The following is a 6,399-nucleotide window of genomic DNA, read 5'->3' as shown; positions in this document are numbered from 1 at the left end:
TGATCGATGGTATTATAAGCAGCACCAAGGTCTAGGAGCACGAGAACAGATGCAGAGCCTCGGTCTGACGCCATTAAAATGTAATTTACCACCTTCACAAGTGCAGTCTCAGTGTTATGATGGGGTCTAAAACCAGACTGCATTTCGTATACATTGTTTGTCTTCAGGAGGGCAGTGAGTTGCTACGCAACAGCTTTTTCAAAATGTTTTGAGAGGAATGGGAGATTCGATATAGGCCGATAGTTTTTTACATTTTCTGGGTCAAGGTTTTGATTTTTCAAGAGAGCCTTTATTACTGCCACTTTTAGTGAGTTTGGTACACATTCGGTGGATAGAGAGCCGTTTATTATGTTCAGCATAGGAGGGCCAAGCACAGGAAGCAGCTATTTTTTATATATTTTTAAAATTTGACCCCCTTTTCTCCCCAATTTTCGTAGTATCCAATCGCTAGTAATTACTATCTTGTCTCATCGCTACAACTCCCGTACGGGCTCGGGAGAGACGAAGGTCGAAAGCCATGCGTCCTCCGAAGCACAACCCAACCAAGCCGCACTGCTTCTTAACACAGCGCGCCTCCAACCCGGAAGCCAGCCGCACCAATGTGTCGGAGGAAACACCGTGCACCTGGCCCCCTTGGTTAGCGCGCACTGCGCCCGGCCCGCCACAGGAGTCGCTGGAGCGCGATGAGACAAGGATATCCCTACCGGTCAAACCCTCCCTAACCCGGACGACGCTAGGCCAATTGTGCGTCGCCCCATGGACCTCCCGGTCGCGGCTGGCTGCGACAGAGCCTGGGCGCGATGCAGTGCCCTAGACCACTGCGCCACCCGGGAGGCCCCTGGAAGCAGCTATTTAAGTAGTTTAGTTGCAATAGGGTCCAGTATGCAGCTTGAAGGTTTAGAGGCCATGATTATTTTCATCAATGTGTCAAGAGATATAGTATTAAAAAACTTGAGTGTCTCCCTTGATCCTAGGTCCTGGCAGAGTTGTGCAGACTCAGGACAACTGAGCTTTGGAGGAATACGCAGATTTAAAGAGGAGTACGTAATTTGCTTTCTAATGATCATGATCTTTTCATCAAAGAAGTTCATGAATTTATCACTGCTGTAGCGAAAGCCATCCTCTCTTGGGGAATGCTGCTTTTTAGTTAGCTTTGCGACAGTGTCAAAAATACATTTTGGATTGTTCTTATTTTCCTCAATTAAGTTGGAAAAATAGGATGATCGAGCAGAAGTGAGGGCTCTTCGATACTGCACGGTAATGTCTTTCCAAGCTAGTCGGAAGACTTCCAGTTTAGTGTAGCGCCATTTCTGTTCCAATTTTCTGGAAGCTTGCTTCAGAGCTTGGGTATTTTCTGTGTACCAGTTTTATAACAAATGTTTTTTTGTTTTTAGAGGTGCGACTGCATCTAGGGTATTGGGCAATGTTAAATTGAATACCTCAGTTAGGTGGTTAACTGATTGTTGTACTCTGACATCCTTGGGTAGGTGGAGGGAGTCTGGAAGGGCATCTAGGAATCTTTGGGTTGTCCGAGAATTTATAGCACGGCTTTTGATTATCCTTGGTTGGGGTCTGAGCAGATTATTTGTTGCGATTGCAAAGATAATAAAATGGTGGTCCGATAGTCCAGGATTATGAATAAAAACATTAAGATCCACAACATGTATTCCACGGGGCAAAACTAGGTCCAGAGTATGACTGTGGCAGTGAGTAGGTCTGGAGACATGTTGGACAAAACCCACTGAGTCAATGATGGCTCCGAAAGCCTTTTGGAGTGGGCCTGTGGACTTTTCCATGTGAATATTAAAGTGACCAACAACTAGAATATTATCTGCCATGACTACAAGGTCCAAAAGGAATTCAGGGAACTCAGTGAGGAATGCTGTATATGACCCAGGAGACCTGTAAACAGTAGCTATAAAAAGTGATTGAGTAGGCTGCATAGATTTCATGACTAGAAGCTCAAAAGACGAAAATGTCGGGAGGGTTTTTGTATGTTGAAATTTGCTATCGGAATTGTTAGCAACACCTCCACCTTTGCGAGATGCGCGGGAGAAATTGTCTAACATCTAACATTAAGTAGCCTTATTTTGAGATGTGAGATATCACAATCTCTTTCAATAATGGCAGGAATGGAGGAGGTCTTTATTCCAGTGAGATTGCTAAGGCGAACCCCGCCATGTTTAGTTTTGCCCAACCTAGGTCGAGGCACAGACGCGGTCTCATTGGGGATAGCTGAGCTGACTACACCGACTGTGCTACTGGCAGGCTCCACTAAACTGGCAGGCTGGCCAACAGCTTGCTGCCTGGCCAACACCCTGCTGCCTGGCCTACACCCTGCTTCCTGGCCTACACCCTGCTGCCTGGCCAACACCCTGCTTCCTGGCCTACACCCTGCTGCCTGGCCAACACCCTGCTTCCTGTCAAACACCCTGCTTCCTGGCCTACACCCTGCTGCCTGGACTACACCCTGCTTCCTGGCCTATACCCTGCTTCCTGGCCTACACCCTGCTGCCTGGCCTACACCCTGCTGCCTGGCCTACACCCTATCTCATTCTGGAGCTAGGGGAGTTAGAGCCCTGTCTATGTTCATAGATAAGATGAGAGCACCCCTCCAGCTAGGATGGAGTCCATCACTCCCCAACAGGCCAGGCTTGGTTCTGTTTGTGGGTAAGTCCAAGAAAGAGGGCCAATTATCTACAAATTCTATTTTTTGGGAGGGGCAGAAAACAGTTTTCAACCAGCCATTGAGTTGTGAGACTCTGCTATTGAGCTCATCACTCCCCCTAACTGGGAGGGGGCCAGAGACAATTACTCGATGCCGACACATCTGTCTAGCTGATTTACACGCTGAAGCTATGTTGCGCTTGATGACCTCTGACTGTTTCATGCTAACATTGTTGGTGCCGACATGGATAACAATATCCCTATACTCTCTACACTCGCCAGTTTTAGCTTTAGCCAGTACCATCTTCAGATTAGCCTTAACGTCGGTAGCCCTGCCCCCTGGTAAACAGTGTATGATCGCTGGATGATTCGTTTTAAGTCTAATACTGCGGGTAATGGAGTCGCCAATGACTAGGGTTTTCAATTTGTCAGAGCTAATGGTGGGAGGCTTCGGCGTCTCAGACCCCGTAACGGGAGGAGTAGAGACCAGAGAAGCCTCGGCCTCTGACTCCGACCCGTTGCTTACAGGGGAGAACCGGTTGAAAGTTTCTGTCGGCTGGATGAGCGACACCGGTTGAGCATTCCTACAGAATTTTCTTCCAGAAGCCATGAGAAAATTGTCTGGCTGCGGGGACAGTGCAAGGGGATTTATACTACCATCTGTACATACTGGTGGCACAGATGCTGTTTCATCCTTTACTACACTTAAATTACCCTTGCCTAACGATTGCGTCTGAAGCTGGGCTTGCAGCATAGCTATCCTCGCCATAAGGCGATCGTTCTCCTGTATAGTATGAGTATAGCGACTGCAATTAGAAGGCATCATGTTAATGTTACTATTTAGCTTCGGCTGGTGGAGGTCCTGATGAACCACGTCCAGATAAAGCGTCCGGGGTGAAAAAGTTGAATGAAAAAAGTTGAGCGAGGGAAAAACGAAAAATATAAACAGTAATTAAAAGTAAAAATCGTAAAGTTGTCAGGTAGCAAAGTAAGGTTAGCAACAAACCGCACCGCAGCACGTAAACAAGTCTACAAGTTGTGACCGGAAATAACATCTCGCTATTCCAATCGAGTTCGGGTCGATATAGCCTACAAAGCCCCTCTGTTAACTTAGGTATAGGCATCCCGCTAGCGGGACAACTTCTGGTGAAACTGGAGGGCGCGCAATTCAAATAAATTAAATAAATAAATAATCATACATATTATGGATATTAAACATTTAGGTACATATATCTTATATCGGCTGAAAGCTTACATTTTTATTAATCTAACTGCACTGTCCGATTTACAGTAGCTATTACAGTGAAAACATGCCATGCAATTGTTTGAGGACGGCGTCCCACATCAAATTATTTTTCTACCGGCGCAGGTTCCATACATTCACAAATAACGATTAAGTATTTACTTACTTTTTGAAAATCTTCCTCTGACTTGTCATCCAAAGGGTCCCAGCTATAACATGTAGTGTCGTTTTGTTAGATAAAATCCTTCTTTATATCACAAAAGGTCTGTTTAGTTGGCGCCATCGATTTGAGGAATCCACTCGTTCAACATGCAGATAAACAAATCCAAAAATCTACTCCTAAACTTACAGAAAGAAGTATGTTCAATAGAAAACCGATTTTAGCAGGTGCGTACTGTCTTCATGGCGTATGCAAACACGAATTTCCAAGACTGTGTCGCTGTACTAAAACTAATATTTCTTATTCGTTTTTGAAGTTACAAGCCTGAAACCTTGAACATAGACTGCTGACACCCTGTGGAAGCCATGGGAATTGCACCTAGGGAGCTAATTTCCAATATGACCTTTTACTTGCCTTTCTAAGAGGATGGTCACAAAAAAAAAAAATCTGGTTGGTTTTCTTTGGATTGTCTCCTACCATATTTATTGTGTTATATTCTCCTACATTATTTTAACATTTCTACAAACTTCAAAGTGTTTTCTTTCCAATGGTACCAATTATATGCATATCCTGGCCTCAGGGCCTGAGCTACAGGCAGTTTACTTTGTGCATCATTCAGGCGGAAATTGAGAAAAAAGGGGCCTAGCTCTAAGGATTGTATTCAAACGAAGGCTTCCGTTTAACATATATATTTCAGTAAGATATAAAGTTGTCTCTGGTTTTTCACTCTTGCATCCTATTTTAGATTTGGTCACAGATTACCTTTTCTCGTCTCATGTTTGTGGCAATGCATCATTGGTGTGCATAACTCCTTAGTCTTCTCAGATTTCGGCTCTTTCCCCAGCACTTAAAGATTCTACAATCCTGGTCCAAGATATGTTTGTCACTGTAGGAATTGGGAAGAGAGTACAAACATATCTGGGACCAAGCTAAAATTCCACTGCAGTTCCCAATCACCTTGATCTATGCAAAGGTGCCATAGCAGTGAACAGTTATATTCAAGTACAGAAAACAGGGAGTTATCCATTATTATAAACTGGGTGGTTCGAGCCCTGAATGCTGATTGGCTGAAAGCCGTGGTACATCAGACAGTATACCACTGGGTATGACAAAATGTTTATTTTTCTTCTCTAATTACTTTGGTAACCAGTTTATAATAGCAATAAGGTACCTCTGGAGTTTGTCGTATATTGCCAATATACCACTACTAAGGGCTGTATCCAGGCACTCCACGTTGCGTAGTGAAAAGAACAGCTCTTAGCCCTGGTATATTGGCCATATACCACACCTCCTCGGGCCTTATTGCTTAAATATAAGCCACATCGCACCAGGAAATAGCTAATGGCTAACAACTCATGCAATTCAATGGAAACGTTATGGTAAATGTTAAAAAGAATCAGATCAGACCATGATTGACAGCTATGGTGATAGCATCCATACGGTCGAAAGGTCTAATTTCCCACATCAATAAAATAATCTCTGTTCTACTTTGTGACCTTTCAGTCTATTAGGCAGGATAGGCGGTATAATCGGCACTGTACGTGGTGGTTGTGTGTGGTTTGGAAAGGGATCGATTCCAATGCTGACCAACCACACTACTTCCACATGTCCCGTTGACGCACAACCATTCCCATCAGTCTGTTAAGGTTAATGTGACTGCATGAACGGGCGCATGCAATCATAAACACACACACACCCCCTCCTTGGCGATGTATACATCTGGATGACCACGAAGTCAGGTATCGCCAGTGTCTGTGTGCGCGCGCGTGTGTCGCTGTGCAGGTGGCCGTAGGCATAGAAGCAGAGCGGTGTACGTCACGCTGTGGAGCAGCACCCTTAACTGAGCCACTATAGCCAACCCCTCCTCCCCTTCCCTTCCCTTATACATCCAAATATCCCCTTACAACAATACAACTTTAGCTCACACTACAAGCGAGTGCAGCTCACTCACATGCCACTTTAAGTATGCATCAAATATATTTCTGATCATAACATATAATTGATATATGATTCAAAACCATGCACATTGTCTGTGATGATCACTCCTCTCCCAAAAAAACGATTTTGTAATGTAAGTCCTCATTTGACTCTAACTCATGAGCAGTTTATACATGTTCTTTCTCTGTTTCAATTTAAATGTTACTGCAAATGGATGAATCAAGTAAACGTTTCTAAGTAAAATAGCTCTGGTAACATAATCACTGTCCTCATTACCCTCTCTCAATACCACGTTGAATACTGTGTGTGTGTGTGTGTGTTGCTTGTTGCGTGCGGGCGCGCACTTGCGTGAGTGTAATCGCTAACCCAACTGGGTGTCCCCGCTTGCTTC

Source organism: Salvelinus alpinus, chromosome 29, assembly GCF_045679555.1.
Source record: "Salvelinus alpinus chromosome 29, SLU_Salpinus.1, whole genome shotgun sequence".
Lineage (NCBI taxonomy): Eukaryota > Metazoa > Chordata > Actinopteri > Salmoniformes > Salmonidae > Salvelinus > Salvelinus alpinus.
The sequence above is the reverse complement of the archived record's forward strand: the minus strand, read 5'-3'. Positions refer to the sequence as shown.